The sequence below is a fragment of the Manis javanica genome, chromosome 5 (assembly GCF_040802235.1).
Source record: "Manis javanica isolate MJ-LG chromosome 5, MJ_LKY, whole genome shotgun sequence".
Lineage (NCBI taxonomy): Eukaryota > Metazoa > Chordata > Mammalia > Pholidota > Manidae > Manis > Manis javanica.
In genome coordinates, this window is record NC_133160.1 from 133,299,914 (window position 1) to 133,312,860 (window position 12,947).

The following is a 12,947-nucleotide window of genomic DNA, read 5'->3' on the forward strand; positions in this document are numbered from 1 at the left end:
GATATGAATCTCCCCTGTGGTAATCCATAGACTTTTAATAAATCCTCCCATAGTCTGCAGCTGTGTATTCAGTCTGGAGAGAAAGACCAAGAAGACCTAGGTCTGGAGTAATATAGGGCAGAGAAAAATGAAACAGCACTGAGATATGAAGTACAAGACTTTAGAGGACAGAGGAAATCAGAGAGAGCCAGAGGGATAGCGAATTTCAGAATCTTGGGTGACACTAAACTTTATTTGAGATTTGTATTTTGAGGCCTAGGCCACCCTCATTCAGATCATTAGGGTCCAGGAGACCCAGGTGATATCTGAGTTACACAGCCATTGTGCTTAGTCAAGAATTTCCCACTGAAATCTCTCATCTGTTCCCTTCACCCTGCCCCAGGGAAATGCAAACCACACATATTTAACCAGAGTTGAGGAACAAGGTGTCCAGACAGGATGAATGTGTGAGCCATGGTGTATGTATTTTCCCAGCAGCCTCTGCAATTAGAGCATTTGTAACTCAAGATCTGTGTGAGTAGCTGTATGAGAGAAAATGGAATCTGCTCAAGGTTTCTAGATGAGGTAACATAAATCCTCAACTTGCACTGAGCTTTTGACTTTTAAAAGTATGTGTTCAGAGTGCAGGACATTTTGCCATCTTGACCTCATGGAAACTTTGATCTCAAAGGAGTTGACACTAAGGATTTATACAGTTTAATCAGAATGATATCAACACTGATGAATTTTCATAAACCAATTTTCAGAGCAAACATAGTTAAGCCAGCAAATCAGTTAGGAATTATAATCAGCTGTGAGTAAAGGGAGACCTGAAAAAAATGGCATATTGATCACACAAGGGTTAATTCTCTCATGTAAAAGAAGTCTGGAGATAGGCACCCCTAAGGGTGATGCTGGGTTCTATGACATCATCAGGACCCATACGTCTCTTGTTCTTCTACTCTTCCATCTGCAGCCTGTGGCTTCCATCTTGAAGGACCCATTCTGGTCTGAAGGTTTCTGGGAATTACTATGATGGGAGGAAAAAGGAAGAAGAGGAGCTGGTTTCCTCTTCTTAATGAACCAATTCAGAAATCCCACCCATAGCTTTGCTTACACATCACCGGTCAGATCACAGACTTACGGCTACACCTAATAGCCAGGAAAAGTAGGAAATGGAGTTTTTCAGCAAGGCACCTCACCCAGTGTTCTGCTGAGAAAGTGTGGAAAATAGATACCAAAAGCAATCCTCACTCTGATGACATCACTTCAATTTCTTGATGAATTTTCTATTTGGCACAGTTCAGAACTTCCATTTTTTTCCTTTTTCATTTTACTGGAATTATTTAATTAGTATTAATTGCTTTTTATTTAAAATTTACCATAGAGATTTCAGTCCATATCAAATTTACCAATATATAGTTTTATGCCATTGTGAGATTTCTTTTATGTATATTATTTTGACTGAAGTTAAATTTTCTGACATCAATTATTGAACCTTTAAATTGTCTCAAGAAAATTTTATTCTAACCCTATTGATATTGCAGAAAGAGTAAATATAGTATTTCCTATGATTTGGAAATTCAGACAGCCCAGAATGTTTAAAATTAAAATTCTCACACCTAAATGCTTTCCTCAGAGGTAACCACTATTAAACATTTCTTGTGTGTCTTTCCACAAAAAAAAAAAACCATAATGAACATTACATTTATTTCTTAGCTAATTCAGGAGAAAATAGAGAACTTGGCAAATGAGAACATTATAGAAGTAGAGAAGAAGAGACTGCAGAAGTAAACACAAGGAAGCCCAAGCAGACAAGAGGGTAAGTAAAAGAAAAGCTTAGAAGGATTCTGAGATAAGGCCTGTAAGACTGTGCCTGGGAAGACAGGAGGTCAAAAATGTACCCATCTCCCTGCTCCTGACTTGGGGAAAGGTGAGTGGCCCAGTTGGGAGGAACTCTTAGTTTGTAGGCTATTTGCAACTAGCTGCTGACCACTATGCAAGTTAACCCTATACCTAGTGTGGCCTACAAGACAACAGAGTAGAAGTTTCAGGCAGACAGGATTCAGTTTGCACTCCTGAGCCCCCCTCGTTTTCTGTGTTTCATGAATGCTCTGTTGAAACCAGCTGGCCTGCCATTGTGTCCACTCTCCTATGGGAAACAAGTACATCACCTGGACCAGAAGGGTGCAGACCCATGGCAGGGACTCCCACAAGAGGGTAGGGGCAGGGGGAGACAGGGAGGAGCCTCTAGACGCTGACCTGTCTGAGAAAGACCAGAGCACACATGTAGAACCCGCAAACAGAGATGCCTGCAGAATATGCACAGACAGGACCAGACTAGCCACAGCTTAGGGAACACCAGCTGTGCACACCACAAGTCTGGCACAAGGTCAAAGACCCCTTTCCTATAAGACTGTGAGGAAGCCACCACATTTGGGCACCATGTTGGAGGAAAGTAGGGGGGAAAAGAAGAAATCTGAAAACAGGGGGAAATTATTCCCCTAGATACTGGATTAAACCTGAATAGCTTTAAAATATGCAATCAGACCAAGTTTTAAACTGGACTGGGCTAAACTCGTTCCCACTCCCCAAGGGAACTAGAGGTGAGAGGAGTTCTGAGGCAGAGCCTCAGTTATACATAAACACAAAGGTTTCTTTGCATGTTGCATTAGAGAGAGATCGTTGTTACTTCACCAGAATGGCTAAATTCTTTGATAACTTAAGGGTCAGAATGTTCTGTTTCTTTCCATAACTGCTGTCTCATGCAAGGTCTCTCTTGAGATAGGTCTGAAGACTTTATTACCCCCATTGCACCAAGAAGGAAAGAGAAAAGGTGTGGAACATTAACTAGGAAGTGGCAGGACTGGAGGAAAGGATCCAGTTACTCCAGCTAGTTCTCTTTCCGTTGAACAAAGGAAGGCGAGAGGCTCTGGATTCACAAAAGACAAAAAACAGCTTTTCGGGGACAATGGGCACTGCTTTCTAGACATACTGAGGTTTCTGCCTCCAGCCAAAGAGTACATTTTTGGACAGTAAAGGCCCCACACGCCACTGGATAAACAACCCAGCTGTGTTCTGTCTCCATGCCGCATGCTCCCTAAGCATCCACAAAACCCTGTTCAGTCTCCAGACTCCATTTCTCATTTCATTTTGTGCCAAGGACAATTTATTTGCAGAGTTCCCAACTCCCACGAGGCTTTACTGTAGCTGTGTTGATCTGATTTAGTTAAAATCAAGTCTTGAAATAGCTCACACACAGGACTTGGCTTATAACAATCAGTGTTTTCCCTGCTAATTTACCGGTCCCATAAACCCCGATGAACCAATCTGACTGCAGACCCAACCACATGATTATCTACAAGCTCACCTCTCAGTTCCTAAACTAGAAATACAGCCAGATTCAGATTCACATGAAGCCCCAAAATCTCATACAACCTTTTCAGGGTCTAAAGATTTGAGCTGTGCTCCCTTTAAAATGGACTGGCAATCTAGCATTGAAATGATGTTTCTGTCTCTCAGGCAGGCTATGGGCTCCAGCGGCTCAAATTTCATGAGGATGACTTCTCAGGGCCTTCAGATCTTATTTCACAACAAGCTAAGTCTGGTCTTGATTAGAGTTGCAGTCAGGAAGCATATGGCAGGCAGAGATGCTGAGGCTGGCTCATAAGCCCCTGCAGGTTCGTGCTGAAGAAAAGTACAAGCCCATAAACTGTCGGCCGTTCCCTGGGGTTCGGCTCTAAATGAAACGCGAACCTGCACATTCCCTGTTTGTATATTTTAGTTAACTGAGTTTTTAATTATTCAAAGTGAGTCAAGCCAGGCAAGGGATTTAGTGAACCAAGTATTAAAATAACACATCACTGAGGCGAATTTTCTCCAAAGGCCTCCTAAGACACTGAGTGTCCTGTATGCTGTAACAGGCAAGTGGGGGAGACATGAGACCATTCCCATTTTACTGAGCTTTTACATCTGCAGAGTGGAAGGGATAACAGCACTAGCTTTTGGTTCCTGTCAGGACTAGACAAAACACATCTTCTCGGAAGCATTTCCACTTGCTGCAAGGACTAGCCAAACAAAGAGGAAATGGGACATGTCTCCCTGCCATCAAAGCCCCAGGCCAGACCAGAGCAGAAATTACACCAGCTGCCTCTATAGCATAGCATGGGGATAGTCTTTGCAGAGAGGTCTCATTGCAGAAGGAATCAGTTCACCGTGTTTGTCCTAAATGTTCAGTTCTTTATGCTGTAGTGGAAAACCTTTAGAGGTCAAGTTACCCTACTTTATAAATGCTTTGCTTTTTTACAACAGTATCTAATATTTCAAAATTGATGCTAGTAATGCTGCAGGGTGCTCCTGTTTTTAAGATGTCTGCTTCCTTTTCTGTTAAAACAATGTTCTAGTCTGTCCTTTTTCTTATGGACAATTCTTAACTACTACTTTTCAAAAATATTAATTCTTTCTGAAGAAACAGCAGTGATGCGTTTCCACCACAGCCCGTAAGGGAACCAAACTTGACCTGGTGACCCATATGCTCTATAAGAGGCTTTCTTGGCTAACATAGCATCCCACCTTCACCAGCAGCTTCTCCCAAGTAAAATCACAGATTCCTAGAAGTGCCCACAATGAACCATGCCTAGGAGAAAAAGGCTGGAAACCTGAGAGCCTGGGAATCGGAGAAAGGAGCTGTGGCACTGTGAGAGGAAGGGAGCCGTGCAGAGAAGTAAAATGCTCAGCTTCTGGAGCAAGGGCCAGCTTAAACTTTACAGCTATTTCTTTGATGTTCTATGTAGATTCGGGTTCTCAGTATATTTACTTAGCACCTGCTCTGCATTGTTTCATATTAGTTCTCACAAACATTCCATTTTATCCATCAACAAAGTGAGCTGCTAGGAAGTTAACTGACTTGCTCAAGTTCACAAAGGAACTGCAGGCAGAGTGGGGATCCCCACCCCAGGGTCCTGAGGCCAAGTCCTGGGCTCTAGTTCCACAGGTCAAACAGCCTGATAATGCTGCCCAGAGGGTTAAGATTTGGTTCTCCTTGAGTGATGGAGCTCTTCAGGGCTCAGCAGTTCTCAGGAGCAGGTGTTGGGGAAGAAGACAGGAGGAAGCAGACAACTGGCTGCTGCCTCCTAGGTAGAAGCAAACAGTGAGACCCCCAGGCCTACCCAGTTATTTGGTAGGTACTAACCACTCCTTTTATCTTCTATTTCCACTCCTACCAATCTTTCTCTCAGACTGACACCATATTACATTCAAGATGGTACCTCAGCAGGAATCAGAGGATCATTCCCAGTCTTCCCCCTATACCTGGTGATCCTGAAACATCTCCCTATGAGGCCCTGAGCCCCTCTACAGAAACTAGGCCCTGCAGAGCCCTTGCTCGTGATGGTGCCCTAGCCCCAACCCAAATGGAGGCAAAGCCGTGTGGATAAGGGTGCCCCTCCAACCAGACAGCCCCTGTGGGACAATGGGAGAAGCTCTCACCACCTAAATGTGTCTGGGGGTGGAGATTCAGGGACTTGGGGTGAAATCTCCCAACCCTCTGAGATGTGGGACTGCCCATCAGAAACCTCCCAAACTCCATACTGGGCTGCCTGCATACAAACCAGCTCCTGAGCAAACTTGTACTGGCAGGCATGTGAAGCCCAGTCTCACTTTTCTCCTGGGAGGAAATGAACCATCAGATCACCCTGAGAAAGCCGGAACACCCCCGGCCCTTCATTTGACATGGAGGGGGCAAACCCCAGGAAGATTTTTTTCTCTCCCAGGAATCACTGCATCCCCCTTCTGAAGTTTCTGGCCTGAGGGTTATTGTAAAACTGGCATCAGGTTAACTCTAATACCACTCTGAGAAGGAGCAAATATTTTACTTCATGAGCCATGAGTGATTTTTGTTCAAAGACTCATGGCCCAAGGAGAGTCTCTGCGGCTGATCTGCAGCTGGGAGACTTTTACATATGCTGAGTAACACTACCCACAGCCACGTCTCCAGCCTTTATCAGCACATCCTTGTATTTGGTACAGAATGTGCATCTGTGTACTTGTGTGGGATGGTCGGCATCTCCCACGCAGGTGGGTGCTGGAAAGCCTGTGTGTTGGTCAGAAACAGACAGGGCAGCAGCTGGGGAAGAAGCAGTGTCTTTGCACCAGCTGTGCCTCCCTCCTAACTTGAGCCCTGCATTTTGCAGAGAACATCAGCCATCCACTGCTCTCAAAGTCAGAGGAAAAGCAATGAAGTGATTATCTTCTCTCAATAAAACCTGGAGTTTTGTTTATGGAGACAGCACCACACACGTTTCTCCTTCGCCTTGCCCATGTGTGGTGTGGCCTCCCATGGCTCTGGGACACCAGGGGAAGCTGCCTCTGCCAGAGGCCATGGAGCTGGGGCTGGCTCAGGGGCAGGAATGGGCAGGAGACAAGGGCAGCCACAGGACACCAGGACCTCTTTTCTAGCCAGAGGGTAATAAAAAGTAGGACACCTATAGGAAATTCTTAAAAGAGATGAGCACAAGGAGGTGGGGCCCATGCTGGCTGATCATTTTCTCTAAAGGCCTCAGCTGACAAGCTAGTTTCATGTTCTGCACCTGTACATGTTGTTTCACCTTCAAAGACCTTAAGTCTTGAAGAAATTATGACGCCGCACCCCCGCGTCCATTTACAATTATGTTTGTTTTCAGTCTAAAGGCTTAAGGCGGTCTGACAAAATTCACATTTTTCCTAAAGCTGTTTTTTAAAAATAACAGACTTTTTTAAGTACTTCGTAGAAAGAACAGACACTAAGTTGTTTATTTGGGAGTGACCTTGCTGTGCTGATGATACCCTACTTCATGTCCAGTCTGACCAGAAGCAGCCGGGGATTGGTTCTGGTTCTCTTTACCCAATTTTGAAAATCAAAGCAGAGCATTACTGCTTGTCTTCTGGGTTACACGCATATGTAAATCTTCATGTTCACGTGAAAATGAAAAATAAGCCTTCTTCTGTTTTCAATAACAATTAAGAATATTTAGAGATTAACAACTTCGTTTAAATGTATATACTGTTTTTGGAAAGGGGTGCTCCCAGAGAGGAGACTTATAGGACATCAGGGTGATCTCTAAGAGGAATGCCTTTCCGACGTCTCTTCACAAAGTTCTTCCAGAGATCACCCAAGTGCTAGTGGAACACTACACCATCCTGGGGTTGCTAGAAGGTTAACTCTTCCTGAGACAACTCTCCAGTGTATGGAGACTAAACAAGACACGTATTGCAGAAAGCTGCATCAACAAAAGCACAGTGGAATCACATCCAGTAATTAGCAAAGCCTCATTAACTTAGGCTTTCCAGAGAAAATGTCCATTTTACTGACACAAGATATTCTACTTCAGTTGTCAGTCTTCTCTCTCAGAATGTCAGAGATTTTATTTTGCTCAAATAAAACCATGCCTGTGTTGTTGAATCTGTTTAACTTTTTATTCACTATACTCTTGATTGAAAGCGCTTTTTAGGTCAGCCCTTATATCCACTCATCAGACTGGCAATTCCATCCCATAGGCCACCTTGGTCTGAAACACTTCTAAGAATAAAAAGGAAGTGTGCTGATCAGATCTGTGTAACACAGCTCATGTGAACAGTAACTGAAATTGGGCAAATCCTCATCATTTCTTAGATTAAGCATTTTTCAATTTTGTGACTACAGAGAAAAGTCACTGACAAATGCAATTTCATCTGCTACAAGAAACTTGCTACCTTGGGATTTGTTTTTTTCCGGTCTGCTTTACTGAAAAGATACAGATCACAATGAGACTCTGTCATCAAAGCCCAGTGATAACAGTCAAATTGAGCTAGTTTGCAGACAATTCAGAGCATGGATTCAGAACCCAGAAGAGTGTGTTATTAGGATCATCCTTTCTTTATTTAAAATGCTGACACTGTTCATTATGGATTTTTTTCATTAACTTTGATTTTTTTTAATATTGCATTAAAATATTATTTTATTACTGAGTTTTTTGTACCCACTACCCACTACCCACTTCACTCTAGAACAGATCCTGGCACATGCTTTTTTTCCTAAAGAATCTCAGAAGAAAGGCAGAATTCCTTTTTGAAGAATGTGGTTTATATTCCTTCAGCAGGAAAATAGCAAAAATGGTTCTGATCATCTTTTCTTATATAAGGTTACCAAGAACTTTGAAGATTCCACTAACCCAGTACTAAAGCCTCCTCCTCTTATGCAGGTCCACTGCATGCTATTGGACAATGAACATTTTCAGGGACACTGTTCTCACATCTAATCAGTGATAGTCAGTGCCCCTGCCAGTCCATGAGCTGTTGGTCATAGGTCCACTGTTAAATAAGGAGCTTGCATCGGAATTTAAATCTACCCTATCCCTAAGCACACTGTGTAGTGCAGCTGTTTTTTTTTTTTCCATAGCAAGCCTTTCTCAATGAAGGAAGCAACATGTGACCCTTGAACAAGGCAAGAGTTAGGGGCACTGACCTCCCACACAGTTGGAAATCCACATAAAACTTTTGACTCCCCAAAAATGTAACTAGTAATAGTCTACTGTTGACCAGAAGATATACCAACATCATAAACAGTCAATTAACACGTTTGGTATGTTGCATGGATTATATACTGTATTCCTGCAAGAAAGTAAGCTACAGAAGAGAAAATATTTTTTTCAAATTGTCACAAATCTCCCAAAACACCTCCAGTATATTTATTGAAAACAATCTGCATATAACTCATTTTGCTCAAGGGTCAACCGTACATTCAAGTCTGAGCTCCTCATAGCCTGGAACTTTGAGTAGCAGGGACGCGAATGAGAGGTGCTCCCTGCGATTTTGAAAAACAAAATCTGCACAACTGAATGTGGACCTCTTACCATCTTGGTGAACGTGTCTCCAGTAGCAAAACTAGCAAAGAGATCTCTTCAGCACCCTCTTTAATCCTCACCCCATCCTTAACAGCTTTAACGTGCAAAACTTTTTTTCCCTCTCCTGGCTTGGCAATGAGGCAAAGGTTCTGTTACACTCTTCTAGTGAAGAGAGGAAGGTACCTTACCTCGTAATCCTGTAATCCCAGTGACATGGATAATCAGCAACAATATCCCAAAACTCACATCTCTGAGGATGTCGGAGAAATTGGGGATTGAGCCCCTTGCCCAAAAGTCTGACCGAGATGGTAGAAAGCTTAAAGAGCTGGGTTGAAGCCTCCATGAGGAAACAGGGAGGAGAAAGTTCTTCATAAAACTTTGCTTGGGAACTAGCATATGAACTCAAATTTAGGTCTGTGGTCACTGGCAGAAGGGATATTTCACTCATCAATTCACTGACTGGAAAGACATCAATTTTAAGATCAGTGTTCTCTGAAGATTTTCCCGGTTAAAAAGTAAAATAGAGAAAAAAGAGCCAAATCAGGCCTAGAGAAGCCAAAATAGAAATCTACAGTTTTGATGGGAAACATTTCTGCTTCGGTAGAGTTTTGTGTTTTTTTTAAAGAAAGAAAATAGTTATTAATGCTATAAATTTTCCTTCCTCTCATGCAGAATTGTGTTTTTTTCAAACTTATCAATTTTACTGTGGTGAGTCTTACAATTTCTTAGCAGGGTTTCTTGGCAATATTATTTTTAAAAGAATAATATGAGTTTTTTAGCAATATTATTCCACCTTCCAGGTGAAAAGTGAAATATTCTCTTGGAATAACTCTAAGGATTTCTGAAACTGAGCTCCCTGCCCAGGATCTATTGGGCCATGTAAACATGCTAACAATTTGAAAAGTCTTGGAAATTTTAGAGGATCATTAAAGAAACCTCTTTAATCATCAGCATCTCCTCTTCCTTATTTAAAAGCAGAGAGCTAAGTTCAAAACACTTATTAGCATTCTGAATTATGTCTGATTAAAAACTCTCAGTTGACAAGATGATGGTGTTATGTTGCAGAAGAGCATTTTAAAATTAACACAAAAGAAATTTTGTTCTCACAAAGGAATTGTTTCCTGAGACTTGGGGACCAGATGCATAAATTCTTTATTAGGTATAATGGCATATAGTTACGTAACATTTCACATTTTCTAACACCCTCTTTGTATTTTATGCGCCATTCTCCATCTATTTAAGTTATTCTCCAAATTTATGGAAAGCAGTAAAACTAGTAATTAAGCTATAGAACTTATCAGGAATTGCTATTTCCTAGTTTGAGTCATTACTACCAGCATCCTCTCACTTCTTAAACAACATTGCCATCTCGTGGCTAAATCCATCCATTTCCTAGCAAAAACCAAGCCTCAGTGAATTTAAGAGACCCTATAGCCCCAAAGATCGTAACTAATTTATGTTCTTAGAATTTCCTCCAATTGTGGATCAGTTTGGTTAGGGAGACAGAGGTCATACCAAGAAATTTATAACTTTGGTTTCTAATAATGAATGTTGTTTTGTCTTTCATTACCACCTTTGGCTACTCAATGACAAAAAGCTGAAATCAGACAAGGAAAACATTAAGAAAAAATATGTACCATTTCCATCAAAGCATTGCTAATAGAACTGCTAGCCCAGGTATCTCTGATCCTGGCACATTCAAATGGGCGTTACACTTGGCCCCTTGTATCAATATTTCCTTTCTGGAGCTTTTTATAACCTGCTTTTCAACGTAGGCACCTAAATGATGAGAGATTGTATTGGGCTCTGAAAACAAAAGAAGAAACATGCTTCAGTTTTCAGGAATGGAAATTGAAACAAGTTCATTTCCACTTCTCTTTGGAACATTTGTTACTTTGCAAAGTAAACAGAAAAAGCCAAATTTCTCTGTTTAATGTTTGGAAAAATTGCAGTTACGGGAGGCCACCTGCAAGGTCTAGTATTTCGATGTCAGTTTCACTCTATTTTAGATTTTTCTCTAGAGACTCATATGAATAATCATAAAGATGTTCCTAAGGCTGAATCATCCAGGTGACCAGCTCCATTTGGCAGACAACCATGACTACACAAACTCTGGCCAAGAGGGACTCATTACTCTAACTGTGACTCTGACTCTTAGTTCTACACAGTGAACATACATCTGTAGGTGGAAGGGAATGCCTATGAGTTTAGTAATAAATTCTTATTCTGAGAGCTCAACAAAGAAACCATCCAAACATGAAACATATAACCTCTAGGGAAGAAAAATTAAAATTGCTATTTGTTTTCATCCTTGTCTTTTATTGAAGATCTAATTGCATAGCCTATAATTGGTCATATTATATATGTATGTATGCAGATAAAGAACACATATACTAAGTTTTCAGTAATTTACCAATTACTGGAGTGTAACAAATAATTTAACATTCTCAGGGGCTTTTATATTAATACATTATTTTCTATTTAGAAAGTTAAGGGTAGCATTATATATGCAATAAATTATTTCTGCATTATTTTGCTTGTGGATCACTAAAGCCAGATCTAAACCAGTGTTTTCAAACTCTCTGCTAATGTTAAAATACAGATGGCCATGGAGATTCTGATTCAGTAGGCTTGGAGTGGGATACAAGAACATGATTCTGATAAATAAGCCAACTAATTTTCATCTTCAGATAAATTTGGGAAATACTGGTCAACATTTTTACTAAAGTGACTTAAGAGGTAAATATAACCACAGCTCAGACTTATTGGAAGTTTAAGTATAATTTAAAGGATTGTCACTTTCAATAAACCCAAAATTCAAAATTTTAGATTTGAAATATTCATAAAATTAATGCATTATATGAGTCAGAATATAAATGCATCTTCATATGGAATACTATTCAGTATATTTTAATTTTGAATAATGTCCATTTGTCTCTTTCATCAATTCATAATTACATTAAAGTTTAGGTGCCTGTTTTTAAGAAATATAATTAAATATGCATTAGGGAAATTAACCATGGAAACAGAAACCCTGAAAAAGAAAGTGGAAGAGCACTATGAAGAGAAAACAGAAGTGAAGATGCACAGGTATAACATGGTAAGGAATGTAAGGAAAAACACAAATGCTGGAAAAATGACCCTGACATAAATATTGGGCTCAAGGGAATTTTATTTTATGACACAATAAATGATGGAAGGGTAAAAAAATAAGACAAAAGGAAAAGATAAGCACAGGTAGAAAGCATCAAGATAACTAAGAGATTCCTACTTGGGGACTTTTATTTAGTAACTAATTTGGGGGGTGAAAAGTCTTATCAAGTGATACAATCTGGATTCACCCTTCACTTGTAAAAGTTACTAAAACATAACTCCCAATAGTCAACTGTAATTCTGAAAAATAAATAGGACCTGAGGAAGTGTTTCCTGAAATGGGTCTTCTAGAAAAGCACCTGTACAGGAGCTCCATCAATAAAGGGTTCCATGGTGCTCTGACGTTGGAGAAGGCTACATGTTGTTCTCCTTGAAAATTTGCCATGAGCAGCATAAGATGAAGGGCTCAGCAGAGTCCTTCAGAGAAGATCTGTTCAACTCACAGCTTAACTCTTTATTTTCCAAAGCTGTAATAGCCACAGGATACTTTTTTTCACTCCACATGTTATTCACATCCTGCAAAATCAGTGAAAAAGAGTGTGGGCTCTATGTAAGAATACCTGGGTTAGAACTTTTGTTCCAACCTTTACTAGTTTTGTGACCTGAGGTAGGTTACCTAATAATGACCTACTTAGCTTTTCCATCTATAAAATGGGTTTAATAATATAAAGTGCTTAACACAATGTCTGGCATATGGTAAATGTTGTGTTAAGTATAAGTTATTAGTATTCTCAGAGGATATTCCAGGAAACTTGAGGTCTTCTTAAACTTTCTGTGAAATTATCAATATAAAGTATATGCATTAAATTACACCATCCTTATAAACTGCATAAACCACTTATAAACCCTTATAACACCCAGCAGAAATTTACTTTTCCAACCAAAGAAAACCTGGAAGTTTTTCTTTTATTTTTTCTCCTCACCCCCCCACCTTTTCCTTTTCAGTTAGGTAATTGC

The 12,947-nt window shown here is 40.5% G+C and overlaps 1 protein-coding gene across 1 annotated transcript in view; it reads right to left on the reverse strand.

Moving 5' to 3' along the window:
* Positions 1-816: 816 nt before the first annotated feature.
* Positions 817-12,947, reverse strand: part of SPATA18 (spermatogenesis associated 18) — a 72,382-nt gene continuing 60,251 nt past the window's right edge. The window contains exon 13 of the transcript XR_012131736.1: positions 817-1,009. The gene's annotated coding sequence lies outside the window, so the exon portion shown is untranslated. The remainder of the gene's footprint in view (positions 1,010-12,947) is intronic.